The following is a 17,397-nucleotide window of genomic DNA, read 5'->3' on the forward strand; positions in this document are numbered from 1 at the left end:
GGTTCATTAATATTAATAACTTTTACAGTAAGATGCCAGTCAGGAGAAAATTTGAAAATTTGCAAGTCTAATCCGGACTTTAGGACTCTAGGAAGGGTTTATTCTACATCACAGCAAAAATATGTCTTACTGTGACTGGAGGGAACAGAATACCTCTGTTACATTAGATTTTATCTGTGTTTTAAGACATTAAGATAAAAAAATAAAACACAGTAAGTGTGTCACAAGGGACACATCTACCAGTTCAGGTCTAAGTTACCCTCAGGTTCATATAAATAACAGCTCACCTACACACTGTGCTCTGATATACAACACCTCCTCTAATGTTGATGTGCTAATACCATACTTCCTTCATGTAATGGCACATACCACATCAGCTCATCCCTCTGCTTCCCTGCTTTAGTTCTGTCCTCATTAAGATCCTAGTTCTGTCTACTGACACCTATATTCTCCTTTGAGCTCTACTGCCCACATATCCTATGCCAGTCCTGTACTAATGAAGCCTCATTTGTTGACTCTGAGTGATTAGACTTAATCAGGGCTTAATGACCTTGAGGCCATAAATGCAAAAAGGCAAAGGCTTGTTAGCCTGGGAGAGTTGATGTATTTTAATGTGTATGCAGAAGCAGTGTATGCAGAAAGGAATCCACTAGATTTAAAGGGTTCGTATAATACATTTTTTTTATATTTAACTTCTCCCTTGATTTCACTTATAATGTTGCCAAAGCTTTTTGGGCCTAAAAGAGTCATATTTTAGTTTCTCATTACCACTTTCCTCCCTCACTCTGATCCTTACATTAAAAAGACACCTCCTTCGCACATCATGATTTCTCCAGTTACTGGCACTGGTTGAGATATTTCTGTTGGTTCAAATATAGTTTTAACTGTCCCATCCCTCAGTAACAGTCTTTTTGTAAATCTTGTATTACATTTTGACAGGATCGCAAAACAATTCACACTGAAACGTACTGTCAGACTATTCTGTACGTTTCATTATGCTGATGATCAAGAAAAATTATATTCCTTATGACATGACCCATTTAAAAAATATATATTTTTAGATGCTTCCTCGCAAACATATTCAAAGCACAGCTTATGTAATTCACACAAATGTTCACAAACATCAAACATGCAGAGAAAAGTCTTTTTTACCATCTTTTTTCTAAATGCATAATTATCTGGAAGATAAAATCCTGTCACAGATGTCAAAATGCCACTTACATAATTCAAAACTGAGGCTGAAATACATCAGCACGGTCATATTTCATAGTATCTTTTCCCTCTTCTTTGTATGCCTTACAGTAACTGCAATATGTATTTAATATGCTCGGATGTTCCAGAGAGATTAATTATGAGACCCATAGCATCATGCTAAAGCGGTCTACAAGTGAATGACAGCCCATGCCGAAAAGGAGACAAGTGAAGAAACAGCAACACTCCACCATCTGGAGAAAACACATAAAGCATGACATTCAAAAAAGGTCAGCCTCTTGCTGTCTTTTATCCAAAGACAGGCGAACACACACCCACACAAACTCAAGCAGGTATCCACACACAACCCTTAACACAACTTGCCTTTCCAATGCCAAAGTCGAATCATTTCTTTCATTCTTGAATTATAAGATGCCCTTTATTCCCTAGTGTATACTAATGCCAGTCAGGTTACAGCTAAATAGTTCTAACAGTTCATGCACTACTGAAATACAGACAGCATGTAATAGTAAAAGTAATTCAGATTTAATGCTAAGTATGCAGTTATGAATTTGATGGCCCACATCAAGAAGGTCTTTAAAGGGTTAATCAAGTCAAGTCGAGTCAAGTCTGCTTTATTGTCAATTCTTCCACATGTACATGTACATACATACAGATAATTGAAATTGTGTTACTCTAAGACCCTTGGTGCATACATAACACTAACAGTAGAACATTAAATACAGATAATAAAATATAAAGCACAACTATACAAATAGGTAATGTAAAAAAGAAAGATAAGTAAAGCAGCACAAGGCACATGGCAGATAGAGTGCAAACCAGTGAAGTAAACAGTGCAGATATAGATAGATAGATAGATAGATAGATAGATAGATAGATAGATAGATAGATAGATAGATAGATAGATAGATAGATACTGAGGTTCAGAGTTCATTGGTATATGGGGAAAAAGAGGGGAGGGGGGCCAAGGTCGGGAGGGAGTTCAGATTCCTGACAGCCTGATGAATGAAGCTGTCCTTCTGTCTGCTGGTCCTGGCCTAGAGACTCCGCAGTCTCCTCCCTGATGGTAGCAGACTGAAGGAGCTGTGTGACGGGTGAGTGGGATCACCTGCAATGCAGAGGGCTTTACGGGTGAGACGGGTTCCGTTAATGTCCTGGAGGAAGGGGAGGGAGACACCAACCATCTTCTCAGCTGCTCTCATTATGCGTTGAAGAGTCTTCCGGCAGGACGCGTTGCAGGCACAATACCACACAGTGATGCAGCTAGTCAGGATGCTCTCGATGGTGCCTCTGTAGAAGGTGCACATGATGGGGGCTGGGGCTCTGGCTCTTCTCAGTTTGCGGAGGAAGTAGAAATGTTGCTGTGCTTTCTTGGCCAGTGCCGTAGTGTTGTCAGTCCAGGAGAGGTCCTCTGTGATGTGCACACCCAGGAACTTGGTGCTGCTCAACCTCTCCACAGTCGCACCGCTGATGGTCAGAGGAGCATGCTGAGTGTGCACTCTCCTGAAGTCAACAACAATCTCGTCTTCTCCACGTTCAGAGAGAGATTGTTGTCACTGCACCCCCGGCCAGGCGGCTCACCTCGCTCCTGTAGTTTGTCTCGTCTCTGTTGCTAAAGAGACCCACTACAGTCGTGTCATCCGCAAACTTAATAAAGAGGTTGGAGTTGTGTGAAGGTGTGCCGTCGTGGGTCAGCAGAGTGAAGAGGAGGGGGCTCAGCACACATCCTTGGGGGAGCCCCAGTGTTCAGTGTGATGGTGCTGGTATTGCCTGAGGTCTTCCAGTCAGAAAGTCTAACAGCCAGTTGCACAGCAAAGTATTGAGCCCCAGCTGGACCAGTTTGTTAATGAGCTGTTGAGGGATGATTGTGTTGAATGCTGAACTGAAGTCGATGAACAGCATTCTGACGTAGTCTTTGTTCTCCAGATGTGTGAGTGCTGAGTGGAGGGTAAAGGCGATGGCATCATCAGTCGAGCGGTTGGACCAATATGCAAACTGGAAGGGGTCTGGGGGGGGGGGGGGTGCAACTGGACAGTAGTCATTGAAGCAGGATGGAGACGGCTTCTTCGGGACTGGAATGATGGTGGTAGCTTTCAAGCATGTGGGAACAACAGCCTGACTAAGCGAGATGTTGAAAATGTCTGTGAAGACATCAGTAAGTTCCACTGCACAGTCTCTCAGTACACGCCCAGAAATGTTGTCAGGACCCGGAGCTTTGCATGCGTTGATCCTGCTGAAGGATCTCCTCATGCTGTCCGGGTTAGTTCACCCAAAATGAAAGTTCTGTCATTATTTACTCACCCTCATGCTGTTCCAAACACATAAGACCTTCATTCATCTTTGGAACACAAATTAATATATTTTTTTGAAATCCAAGAGTTTCCAGGAGGAACATATCATCAGTGATGTACCCTGGGGTCCTCTGATGTGTGTGTGTGCATGTGTACATATATAAAACACATTTCAGAATGCAATGAAACACAAAATCAAGCTTGCATAGCTAGAAGCACCTGCGTGTACATTCTAACACAGAGTATATCCGGGGCCTTACACAGATGCAAATACATACACATATAGGCATACATGAAAATGCACACGTGCAAATACAGACAGCAGCCAGTGTCTTCCAGGTCTCCTCATCAGTATTCCATGGCCACAGCTTGCTGCAGTGACACTGCTGTTATCTGGCCTCTCTTCCGCTCTGCTATGTGGCTTTGGGAGAGGCTACATAGAGCTTCATGCTTATCTGTGACAAACCTCCCCATCTGAGACTGTTTGCTTTCTTCTACTCACTCACTCACTCACTCACTCACTCACCCACTGTCTCTCTTGCTCTGTCTGTCTGCCTGCTTGCCTCTCTCTTTCTCCCTGTTGTGGTCATTCAGTCTTTTATCTCGATTATCTGATTTATCTGATGAAAACAATAGTACACAAGAGCTTTAAAAAAAAATTGTGGCTTTGCAGCTGTACTAAGAGCTTCATATGGGGAAAGGAAGACTACTGTATGTCACCATGCTTTCACTTTAATTCCCATCAGCTTCAAAGGTAGGCAGAGAAGACATCTGGTAGAATTAAATTGCTAAAAATATCGGTGAGGATACTCAGAGCGGTAGACATCTTGCCGTAAAAGCCAGAAGACATCAAAGGTTTGCATGGAGCATCTTCAGGGGGCACAGTCTTATGGATTTTAATGAAGGCACTTTTTCTGCTGTGTTACCTTCGCTAGAGTCTCCCCAGCTGAGATTTATTAGCAAAAGATTAGTGGCTACTGCTAGCTTCCAATTTGGTAGAATAGCATGTCTAATCCACAATATGGTGTCATATTGTCAGTTTGCCGCTAAAGTGCTGTGTTGCACAAAAATTATTTAATGGTGAAACATTTGAAGCAGCACTTCCCTTGTTATTTTTACCCGTGTGTTGGACTGACACAAGCTTGAGAGGCTTTTTTCCTTGCTGGGTAATGCCATTTTGATGCTACACAGGTGCAGACTGCACCTGCTGTCTCTCAGTGCTGCTCTTTCATTGGCCCAGATGTATCGCGAAGCAGAATCTTGGCCAATCAGGCATTACCAAGTGTTGCCAAAAGCAACTTCTTGTGATCTGTGTGGGAGTGCATGCTGAAATCAATTTAGAACAACCAGTATGCCGTTAGACACACAATACAAACAACAGTAATGTGAGAGGAAATTGTGCTTTGCATAAAATATCACAGCTTAAGAGAAATTTATTTCCCTACTGTTATTCAATGTTAAAAATCTAAGTCAAATTCTAAGAAATATCAAATTAACAAAAATAACTATGTACTATGGCAACATGCTTGAATGGTAAAAAAAAAAAAAAAAAAAAAAAAAAAAATTAATTTCTGTATTACAGAGATAATTATATAATTGTCTTGATCAGTCCTCTAACTGAATAAGATGAACTGAATGCAAACAGAGGAATCAGTGTCATAAGCTCAAGACTCACTGCCAAGTTGAAGCCCATTTCCTTTTCCACAGAAGTGGAACAGTAGTTTGTTCTCTTGCCCCCTGAATCAGTGCCCTGTAAATTGGCACTCACAAAAAGGATGTTTCTCTCCATTTGGTTGAAAGTCTGAGCTGCACTGCAGGCAGTGAGCAGTAAAGAAATTTAAACAAACTGTCCTTCAAAAAGCAATAATCTGAGGCCCTATTTGGGCAACTTTTAATCTAATCAAATAATATGAGTATTTAAAAAAGTTCAAATTAACCTGAAACTTTATCCTCAAACTGTACATTGAGTTTATTTACATATTTATTAAACCACAATTGAAATGACATTTAAAAATGGTAAGTGGGTAATCAGTGTTGGTAATGTTAACTGAAATGATTCCAAATTCCAAAACGAAAACAGAAATAAAGATTAAAGTTATGTAAAAAAAAAATTATAATAAAAATGACAGAAACATAACAAAATGACTAAAACTAAACTAGACTTGAAATGAAGTGAAAACATTAAAATTTTATAAAAATAATAATACATTTGATAACAGTAGATAACATGAAAATAATACAGTGTGGCCAATAATAAAAAATGCAATAAAAATGTACATAAATAAATTACAAATCACTAAAAATTAATAAAAAAATCATTTGAAATGCTACAAGTAAATCACAACATTAGAGTTTACAGTATAAAAATGGATTCATTTTGAGATTTGCTAGATTTGTATTTTAAAGATTTACTTTGAAGCATTAGATGACAGCAAAGGTAATAAAAAAAATCCAGAAAAAAAAATGCACCAAATGCATCAAACGATGCCGAAAAATATCTAACATCAGCTGATAACTGATGTTACATTATTATATTTTACTTTTTTTTATAATCTTAAGCAAATTTTAACTGGAAAACTTTAATATTTTAAGCTCTAGAATAACATAATGTCACATAATAAAAATATTTCTTTAATATCTTCATACAGGAACTAATGCACCAAACACATAACACACGCTTAGGCAATATTCTTAATGTATGCAGCAAATTTTCCTGACTAACTCTGTCTCCCATTCAAGATAAAAGCATGCTGTTCTGTATCTTGCTGGGAGGGTAATTAACACCATTCCTGCCTCCTTATTATCTCAGATGCTGAAGATTATAGAGACAAATGTGAGCGCCATTTTCAGAAATGCAGAGTCATGCCTGCAGTGTCTTTGCACCTCATCAATGTCCTTGGAAAGCATCTGCATTGGACAGAATTTTGGCATGAAGGTGCCAAACATAACAAGCCATCAGGGATCAGTTACTAACTTCTAGCGTCTTCCCTCTGTCCTTGTGATCGCACTGCTGTCAAAGGAACTTAACGGTTTCCTTATCAACACTTCAGGCGAAACACATGAATGATCTGTAGGACAAGATTGTAACTTCACCTAAAGGAATATCAAAAAAATAAATACACAAAATCCCTCTCCACTCCACCAGTTCAGAAAACATGACTATGCCTAAATTCCCATTGCAATGACATTTATCAATGGACTGGACCAGATGTTGTGGTGTAAGGTCAGTTTCTTGAACACTCTGCACTTTCTTGAGTCTGCTGAGGGTGGAAAGTCTTCTCTGGGGCATTAGGTCACATTTAAATGGCAACTCACCTTCATTCCTGCACTTCCTTACAAGTTGTTCCATCCTCACAGTAAGCATGGTCAAGTCCTTATCATGGCTCTTTATTGCCATCTAGCGCTCAATGCTTGTTCGTTTTCTGTGAAAACATAGGAAGTTTACCTATACTTGTGGGGACATTTGGTCCCCCACAATAGAATATAAACCTGTACACACACACACGACATAAGCAATATGACAGAGAACCACAAGATGTCACACTTAGCCTAACTCCGGCCACACTGTATGTAATAATTTGGTCGTCAATAGCGACATGTTTTTCACAAAATAATCATAATTTACTCACCATCACATCGTTCTAACCTACTCTCTTCCATATGGTGTACAAAAAGGGAATTTGTCAGGACGCTAATGCTAATATAATGAGAGTGAGCAGTGACCACCTCCAAAACATGCATAGTAGTCTAATAGACTTGTGCGCTATTTTCAAAATCTTCTAAAGTTATATGATACGCTTTCGCGAAGTACATTAAATATAAACTGTTTTATTTAATGAAAATCCCATCCACACTTTAAAATCAAAGTCGTCAATGGCGGCTGGTCACGCGAACCAATGACGTTGACGCGCCTTTTTGTAGTCCATACGACTATTTTGTAGTGTTTTTCAGAGATTATATTTATTTCAAGAGTTAATTATTATTTTGAGAATAATATGCTGCCTGTTTTGTGTAAATTACTCTACGGGTTGCCACTAGATGTCAGGCTTGATATTTTCAAGAAACTCAAATTATGGGGTGAGTTATGTGGTTAGTTCCATTGGCAGCGACGGAACTTGCGACCATAGTTTCTTTTGGGAAACGCACCACTCAGTAGGCTAGTTAGCGATTTAGATTGTTTTATGAACATGTACCATCTGTTAAAGACTACAACAACAACTAGCCTAATAATAATAATAATAAATGAGTAACTAGTAGGCTATTTAGATCGTCTTCTCTTTTTCAAATTAACGAAAGTATTGTTAGAGGACCAAAAACCACTAGTATTAGGCCTATTATATAGCTATATTATAATATTATTTTTAACATTTCTATCGTCAAAAATTATGGTCTACAATTTATGGTTTAAAAAAGCAGATATGTGCAGATTTTACTTAACACATTGATAGAATACAATATGCACACACTCAAAAACCGTTAATGACATGAAAATTGAATCACTTCAGCAGACATCAGTTGCCATCCTCCTCGCCCTTATAGAGGTTGTGAAGTGCTGTAGTTATGCCATACACTTTCAGACAAGTGTGATGATATATCATGACCGCCAGAGACTGGGCAGTGTGCTTAGGGCTTGAATGAAGATGGGGAACAATGCCATCACATTATTTAATCAAAAGCTCACAGTGTTTAGACACTTTCAATTCAGGTCACACTCTTGGAAATTATTGTGAAAATAAACTTTAAATAGGAAGCATTCCACATTAAGATTTATTAAGAGATAATATCTTGCTCTGTATTCAGCACGTATATGATTGCACGTCCCTCACCTGGTGAAATTTTATGCTAAGTGCAATGCATACTGCTATATGTAGCCTACTCTAAAAGTTTCAAAGTTTATTTTTTTCCCCAAGTGACAGAAAGACAGCATGTTTTCCTCTGCTGTTTCTAATGAAGACACTCAGGCATCGTTTTAAAAGCAGTCAGATGGGAAACACTGTCATAACGTTCATATAATTGACCACAAAGTCCACACACATGCAACAAACAGAAACTATACAAAGACTCAAAGCAGTTTTACATCCAGCTACCTCACTAATAAGCATTAGCTCCTATCTATAGATATAGCATACACTGGATCATTTGAGAAGTACTGTTTGTATGTTATATAACTTTAAAAAAAAAATGTTTAATTAAATATCTTAATTTGTGTTCCAAAGATGAACAAAGGTCTTACGGGTTTGGAACGACATGAGGGTGAGTAATTAATGACAGAATTTTCATTTTTGGGTCAACTAACCCTTTAACATAAATATTTCAGGTTAAAATCTATTTTAATGTATAAGAGAAACTTGGCCAAACATATCTGGACCCCATATGTGCCAACACTGAATATGGGATAACATGTCACATTGCAAGACAGCTGAAGAAAATATATTTAGAAATTTTTTTGTTTAAACCTTGAAATGCATATATGTCTATACGCTCTCTCTCTCTCTCTCTCTCTCTCTCTCTCTCTCTCTCTCTCTCTCTCTCTCTCTCTCTCTCTCTCACACTATATATATATATATATATATATACAGTATATATATATAATTGCATTTATGTAAACGGTATATAGATTACCTAGCTAGATCAACAGATACAATTACAAAAACAGTTTTGAATAGGCCCCTCTGTGCTTGTTTGTATAGGTAACTACCAACTTCCCTTAAGTTCACCTGGAACTACCCCAGACTAGTGGCAATCACCCTCAAGCCTTTTTAGAATACAATAAGTGAGACTGTCAGTTGAGATCTCACAATACCTTTACAAAACCCTCCCATCAGATCAGTCTCAGATGTTCTTTTTCTTGTCGTTATGGAAACCCTGCAGACAAATTTATTAGCCACCTGTCCAGGTCTTCCTAGTCTATAGGTGGCATGTTAAATCCCTGTTCACATATTACTGGCCTTTTTTGTTTTAATTGTCATTTAAATTGAAATGAATCAGCATGGTCATGTTGATGCATCCAAAGTGTTACTTGAATGTCAAGTCAACCAACATTATCAAGTTCAGCCTTTGAATCTTGGACGCTGAATGGATTTGTATTTTTCTCAACTAATATATCTAAGAAATTGTAGATTTACTTACAAGTTACCAATTTACTAATTTCTTGAAATAAAAAAAAAATGCAGTAAATGACATCACATTGCAAGTACAGCAATAACCAACATGGCACGCAATCCATTTGGTACATTTTGGATTAAATCACATCGTAAAATGCAACTACAGAGAAATCTGTAATTACAATCAAAACTACGCACATCCTCCTAAAGCAGTTTCACAAAATTTTTATAGAAATCAGTCTATTTTTATAGAAAACATACTATTTGCGCTGCATTCCACACAGGTGAAAAGTGTGTAAATGATGCAAAACTACTGGACCAGTCAGAGAACAAGAAGGCAATTATAAAATGTTGTGACTTTTGGAAAGTGTTAAAAGAAAATAAAAGAGATTTGACATGTCGACAGACAAAATATAGTAAAAACTGGGAATGCTGAGAGACTTTTTTGGAAAACTGCAAGATACTTGTGACTAATTTCTGTGCAATTACCACTGCCATCACAAGAGAATCTACAACCAAGTCAGCTACTGCAATCACCTACTATTATATTGTGCTTGCAGCAGACTATTATCCAACTGCTGAATCTCAGACACCTTGTCTGTTAGAGTTGTCCTTGACTGTGATATGGACAGCAATAACCATCTGTACAACAAAAAAGTACAGGTACAAAAAGTAAAAAATCCTCAGGAAGTGTTGCCCTGGACCACCATTGTGGCTAATGAAGTAAAAACATGGCATCCCGTATTGTTCAGGTTTTAACTGGAGAAACCCATTAAGAATGTGTGAAAATGTTGACTGCTCTTGACCTTTTCTTTGAGTTGTTTATATGAGCCATCGCTCCTTTCATCTATCAGATCTTAAAACCCTGTCACCAAAAAAAGAAAATGAAAAGAATCTAACCCTTACTTTGTGTTTAGCTCTCAGATCCAACAAGGAACATACAGTATGATTATAAAAAAGGCTCACGTGGAAGATGACACTGGGCACCCACAAAGCGTGAGATGACTCAAACCTTTCAGAGGTTCTGTCTAATGGGAGAAACATGGCCAGCATGGGGAACATGCACGTGGGGCATGGTCAGTGCATTCAGTTGTCTATTTAGTCCTGTGGAAGACATGCTCAACCACCAGTCTTTGATGATTTGAATATATGCATGGCCATTGGATGGATGGAAGATAACATGCTTACGAATTTAGAGTACACTGTTCTTCATCCCCACTGTGTTCTTAGAGGTGCTTTTGTGTCCCACTTTCAACCAGATGCATAAGCAGTGCACAGTGTGGCATTAAATAGAAAAGGTTACTCTGGTTACATTTGTTTTATGTCCAGTGGGTTGAGTGGGAAATATGGAGTGGAGACATCAGCATCTATGTTGAGTGCTCGTGCTTTACACACGTGTTCAACAGGGGACAAATGATGAGTTCATTGTCTCCTGAGAGCGTCAGGAATTAAGACCAAAATGCCTTGATCGGCTTCTTCTCACACACACGTTACATACACAAAATAAGGTACAAGAGGGGAAAACATGGGGGTGAAGTGGGACTGTATGATCTAGCAGCGGACACAACTTTTGTGGCAACTAAGATATATTTAAAAATAATAATAATAATAATAATAATAATTTATAATAGTAATGAAGTTAACAATTTAGTGTAATTCGTTTTTATCTGTCATGTTATGCTATAGCCTGTATGGATAAGCAAATATTGTTTGTGGTATGTGGATTGAAAAAGATATTGTGGAGGATTTGCTAGATTAATTTATGGATTATGATCTTCTCTGTCACCTGTTTGTGTATTTTACCTCATCACTTTTATTAGAAGTTTCTAGCAATCGCTAGACTTGATAAAAAAAAAAAAAAAAAAAAAAAAAAAGCAAAAGCAAAAAACAACTTATACTATCCTGAGCAGGAGCGCATTAACGCATGGGCTTCAAGGGGCTAAAGCCCAGGGGCCTCATTTATAACCGTTGTGTACACACAAAACCTGCCCTGAAATGTTCTGATGTTCCATAAGCGCCACCTTGTGGCAAAGAGTGAATTTGCATATTCTCTTATATTCACATTTTACGCAGAACCAGTGTTGTGAATGTTAACTGGTATATTAACAAGAAAAAAAATCTCTAAGTTTGACAAATAATTTTCAGGAAGCTAAAAAAAAATTAGATTTTCTGGGGTAGGGGGGCCAACCGTAATGCTGTAGTCCAGGGGACTCTGGTTATCTTTTTGCACCACTGATCCTAAAATCTAATTTTCAGATAATATTTCAGCAATCAAGTATGTATTGTTTGATTCAGAAAGGCAGAAAGCAAAAGACTAAAATTGTTGGCCTGGGGGGTATTCCAGAAAGCAGGTTATGTGACATACCCGGGTGAGTTTAAGGTAAGTAAGTGGATAAACTCAGCTTTAGGTTCAGAGTATGTAAGTTACTCTCTGAACATAACCTGCCCTGGAGTAGGTTCTGTTTCAGGGTTAGCTTACTTAAGCACTTTCAGCGCATGCATGACCTACTGACCAGAGTCCAATGGCCGTGACAGATTGTGCACAATATTATATATTATTACAATATAGTTATGTAATATACGATATATAGATAGATAGATAGATAGATAGATAGATAGATAGATAGATAGATAGATAGATAGATAGATAGATAGATAGATAGATAGATAGATAGATAGATAGATGGTTACTATATTTATTTTATTGGCATATATAATAGTTGTCTGTATAAATTATAAAACACTATTATGACAAGTTAATGTTTAATTTATTATATTATATACATTTATTTCATTTTATACTATCATCTCACAAAGCATGGATCGGCATTTTCTGTAATGTTTTTCTATAATAAAAATACATATCTGATATGACATTATATAATTAGCATCAAACAAACAATATAATTCTTATTCTCAAGGATTCAAATGGCCTTTGAACAGAAGAAGAAGAAAGAAGAAGTATGGCACACTTTTTCTTAGCGTCTGTTTCGATAGTGACTCGTTGATTCGTTGCTCTGTTGAGAATGTCTTGAATCTTAACTAGAAACATACTCTGAGTTGAATGAACTTACTCCCTGACATGTTTTTGCAACCAACATACCTCAACTAAGCAAGGTTTGAGTTAATCAACTGAGAGTTCTGGGTTTAGCAGATGGTAAGTTAACCTTGCTTTCTAAAATACATGTCAAATTTCTTTTAGACCCTAATAAAAAAGCACACCTTCTTCAACAAGCAGCATGCTTTGAGATATCAGCTATGTCAAATGGTGCAGGAGGAGTTGTGCACCAAAGTTTAACTCTTAAAGTCTATGAATTTAAATAATGGTTTTGGTTATGGTTTTGTAGATAAAACAGTTCTGTTTGTTTACTGTCAAACTTGCATCTTCTAGAATGATTTTTCACCATCATAGGGTAAACATAAAACAAGTCATCAAAAAAAAATTGCAGAGGTTTATTGACACATATTGAACGTTACTCCTTGTGTCCACCTGCATAGGCCTATCCATTTTCAGTCAGTTCATGCGTCATTATGCTGTCTGCGCAACATTCAAAGCTTGTATGGAAATTTTAAAGCCCTTATTGAGACACGTTCATTGATTAAATTCTTTTCTTTGAAAGCCTCTGATATGCCAGATCTAATGGTGTCAGCAGGCATCAAAGACTTATTATAAACAGATCTGATCTTTTTATCCCCAAAACTCATTTCCAGCTCACTTCCTCTCTAGCGGCACACTTTTATATTATTTTTTAATTCCACTGTGCCTCAGTAAAATTTGGCTCATCAATGCTTGTCTTGTTTTGATAATAATGGTCATAAATCTTGATATTTACTGGGATTTAAATAAAGAACACACACACCACACACACACTGGTTTCCATTTTTTGTGGGGATTCTCCAGGCGTAATGGTTTTTATACTGTACAAACCGTATTTTCTATCGCCCTACACCTAAACCTAAATTCTGCTATTTCAGATTTTCTAAACACTACACTCTGTGTGATTTATAAGCTTGTTTCCTAATGGAGACCAAAAAAAAAAAAAATGTCCCCACAAGGTCAAAATTTAGGTCCCCATAATGTGATAAATACTAGGTACCAGCCAGACACACACACACACCACACACACACACACACACACACACACATATATATATATATATATATATGTATATATATATATATATATATATAATATATATATCTATATATATATATACATATATATATATATAGTATATATATATATATATATATATATATATTATATATATTATATATATATAATAATGACAAACAATAATCATTCTGCTTGATGAGAATTTTGTACTTTGTATTTTGTATTTTTTGTATTTTGATAGTATATGTTGGTTTCATGCAATATCATATATCCTTTGAGTTACAACTACAAATTCAGCCAGCCGGTATGTTTACCCATAAATTTAGAATTTCCAACATTACAAAGTCTACAAAGACTTGGTAAAATGAGTCAATTTTAAAGCAATTGACTTCTTTGTTCACAGATACTATAAATGTCAATTATTATGAATCCACAAGCAAAATCATTCACAATCATTCCACAAATTTGATCCAAAATTGTGTATAATTTCCACTTTACTGAGAAACAATGCTGTTTACTTTTCTCAGCTCTTCCGCACATCTGAACTGTACAAAGATGCTTGTCTGACGTACTTTGGTCAAAAATTGGAAGTGGCACCTTTACAGAGAACACGTGTGGCTCATTGGTGTCATGGGCTTTTTCTGAGAATCACAATGCTTATACATCATATAAACAGCCTTGGATGCAGTTGAGCTTATATTTCAGAGGACATGTGTACCAAATTTCACACAAATGGTCTCTCGAATTGATCTCACACTGTTTGAACTGCAGTTGCAAAGTGTTTGACTGTTCACGTAAGAAATGTCAGAGAAGCCAGTTTCTGCTCCTACTGTCTGTCGGAATATAGTCATTGTTATCATTTTCTTCTGAACAAAAGCCATTTTGAGGTACATTTGCACTACCACACTTTAACTCAAAGTGAACAGGAGCTTGAAAAAAGCCACTGGTTTTAGTCTTTTGAATGCATTTATGGATCAGTGTTTACATTATAAGTCGACTTATTAATTAAACATTATGGTATGAGTACCAACATGCACATGAATAATAATATTTAAATAAAATTAACAATTTTATTAGTTACCAGCATCTGTTTTGTGGCTCCAGCATGCATTGGGGTGATTCTTTTCTTTTTTGGTGAACTATCTCTTCTAAATACAACAGGCATCTGAATCTAAATTCATTCGAAATCCAGTTCTTTCTTTGTTTTTTATTTTTTGTTTTTAAGGTCTAAAAATTTATTATTTATAATTAAATCAACCTGATCGTATTAGTTGAATCAGTAAAAGTCACTGAGACTCTGAGTGTATGTGACAATTGCATGTTTTCACTTTTTACAGTGTTACTGTATATGATTGGTATCAGATATGATTGGTTTGGTCTTATAACTAACACTAAAACTTCCATATATGCAGGCCATTAGTTTTTCTAAAAACCCATGTTGTATGTTTGTATTGATGCTAAATTGTACAATTTAGATGTATTTCAACGTTTAAAACGTACAAATCGTTACGTACGTTTAGCTAAAAAAAGTTACATATTTACGTACAGTATCTTTTATATTATTAAGATATTTGTATCAATGCATTTTTATAATTTTATCAGTAAGCGATTTAGAGTGTTAGACCCCTTAACCTACCCCCAAACCTAAACCTACCCATTTTGTAGTGAATATGCATTTTTATCATTTTATCAATAAGTGATTTTGATTTTTTTTTTAGACCCCTTAACCTACCCCCAAACCTTAACCTACCCATTTTATAGCTAATATAAAAGGATATAAAACACAATTGATGGAAATATGCAGGAAAATAACCTTTTTAGTAACAATATAGCATTAAAGGTATTTTTGTAGTCGCTAATCCCACTCCTACCTCTAAACCAGGGGTGTCAAACAGTTCCTGGAGGTCCAGAGCCCTGAAGGGTTTAGATCCAACCTTAATTAAACACACCTGATCCAGCTAATCAAATCGTTTAGGCTTATTTGAAATCTCTCATGGTTTGTGTGTTGGAACTAAACTCTATCATTTATTTATTGCAAAATTTTCAAAAGCAGTACAAAAAGTTATCCCAACGACGATGTGTTGCAGCCATAGTGCTCTCTGGTGGAATATAGTAGGCTTGTGTGAGGTGCAGAGCAGAATTGAAATTGTTAATTAATCTTTGAAAATATTATCCTGATTATTTTCCCAATCCACTCATAAATATATAAAATATCTATCGATCCACTCCTCGAAGGCACAGAGATTTATAGTTCTATAGTCAGTCACAGCATGGCACCTTTTGACGTGACAGGCAAAAAAATTAAACAAAACATGACAAGTAAAGGTTAAACGATTGCAGAAATTTAGAAAGTTATTTATTTTAAGGGTTTAAAGTGAAGTCTTGTTTAACATTATGTAGGCCTATTCATGGCAGCAGAAATTACACAGAAAACAATGAAATGTTATCATTTCATGTTAAGAAAACGAGTAAACAATAAAATAATGCAACTGAAAACATAAGATCATTGATATGACAACTAAAAACAACAATAATAATAAAATAATGCAGCGATTTCAATATTCATAAGGATTCATTTTTAGGTGTCGTATGTCAGTTTTGTACGTTTAAATGCTGAAAATACGCAAGTATATTTGTATGTTTAGATGCTGAAAATGCATCAGTATTGTACGTTTTAATGCCTGTAAAAACGTAAGTAAATGTACGTTTTATAGAACCATATTTTACGTAAAATACATACAAATGATCATGAGATCACGTTGAAAAACCACAAGAGAATAGGATTTGAAATTGCCTGTCTAAAAAATGTGTTTATTTGTAACGTGACATGGTATTTATTTTATCAGAGGAGACAGTGTAATTATTTCAGCAGAGTTAAAAGCATCAACAGTTGCATTCTGAAAACACTGTCAACAACATTTCAAAGCAACATTCAAGGATCAATTTATGTTGTTGTACTAATTGTTATTGCTAAACTGACTGCAGAAACACTGGAAAATACACCTTTCAAACTAATTGAGTAACAGACTTTTTAAACTCCAATATTCAAGTTTAATACCAAAGCTTTCCACTCTTCTCTAGTAAAAAGAGCCATGAAAAGGCTAAAAGCGCTAATATTTTGTCTACTTAAATTTAATGTAGAAGTGTTATGTTGATTTGGCATTGATAAAAGAAGATTTAAAAGTCTGTCTGAACAAATGTTTGTGTTTACACTGATAATCTCTATGAAGCCTTCCACGCTTATTAATCAGTTTTAATTGTTTTGTTTTCCAGTAAAAATAAGAAAACAAGACAAACTCATATGAGGAACAACTGTGTATGTTCGACATATTTTCAGTTTATTTTTACAGCTATAGATTAAAGCTATAGAAAAAAGTGTCAATTTTGATTTATAGATTCATTTATTTGTAGCTCATGATGTTGTTGCCTATTATGTAACCTGAAAATATCGCCTACTAGTAACCAACAATATGGGAGGAAATATTTAGAAAAACATCATGTGGTTTATTGAACAAACCTCTGAATTTTCATCGTACAGCAGGTCTGAAAGCCCAGCAGAGAGATATAGTGAAAACACTAAACGGGCGCAGTTGTGCAGCACAAACACATCCAGCCTCCTGCTGTTTTTCACACAAATAATGAATCGAATTCAGTTTTGTAGCCTGTAAGAGC

The 17,397-nt window shown here is 36.2% G+C and overlaps 1 long non-coding RNA gene across 2 annotated transcripts; it reads right to left on the bottom strand.

Moving 5' to 3' along the window:
* Window positions 1-5,895: 5,895 nt before the first annotated feature.
* Window positions 5,896-7,391, bottom strand: LOC122137565. 2 transcript variants are annotated; one of them, XR_006154953.1, is made up of 3 exons: window positions 7,133-7,391; window positions 6,819-6,925; window positions 5,896-6,571 (listed from the first exon to the last, which is right to left on the bottom strand). It is a non-coding gene; the product is annotated as an uncharacterized LOC122137565 (long non-coding RNA). The 2 variants fall into 2 exon arrangements; XR_006154952.1 differs by having other exon boundaries at window positions 5,896-6,596.
* Between the last annotated feature and the right edge of the window lie 10,006 nt (window positions 7,392-17,397).

Source organism: Cyprinus carpio, chromosome B6, assembly GCF_018340385.1.
Source record: "Cyprinus carpio isolate SPL01 chromosome B6, ASM1834038v1, whole genome shotgun sequence".
NCBI classification, from domain to species: Eukaryota; Metazoa; Chordata; class Actinopteri; order Cypriniformes; family Cyprinidae; genus Cyprinus; species Cyprinus carpio.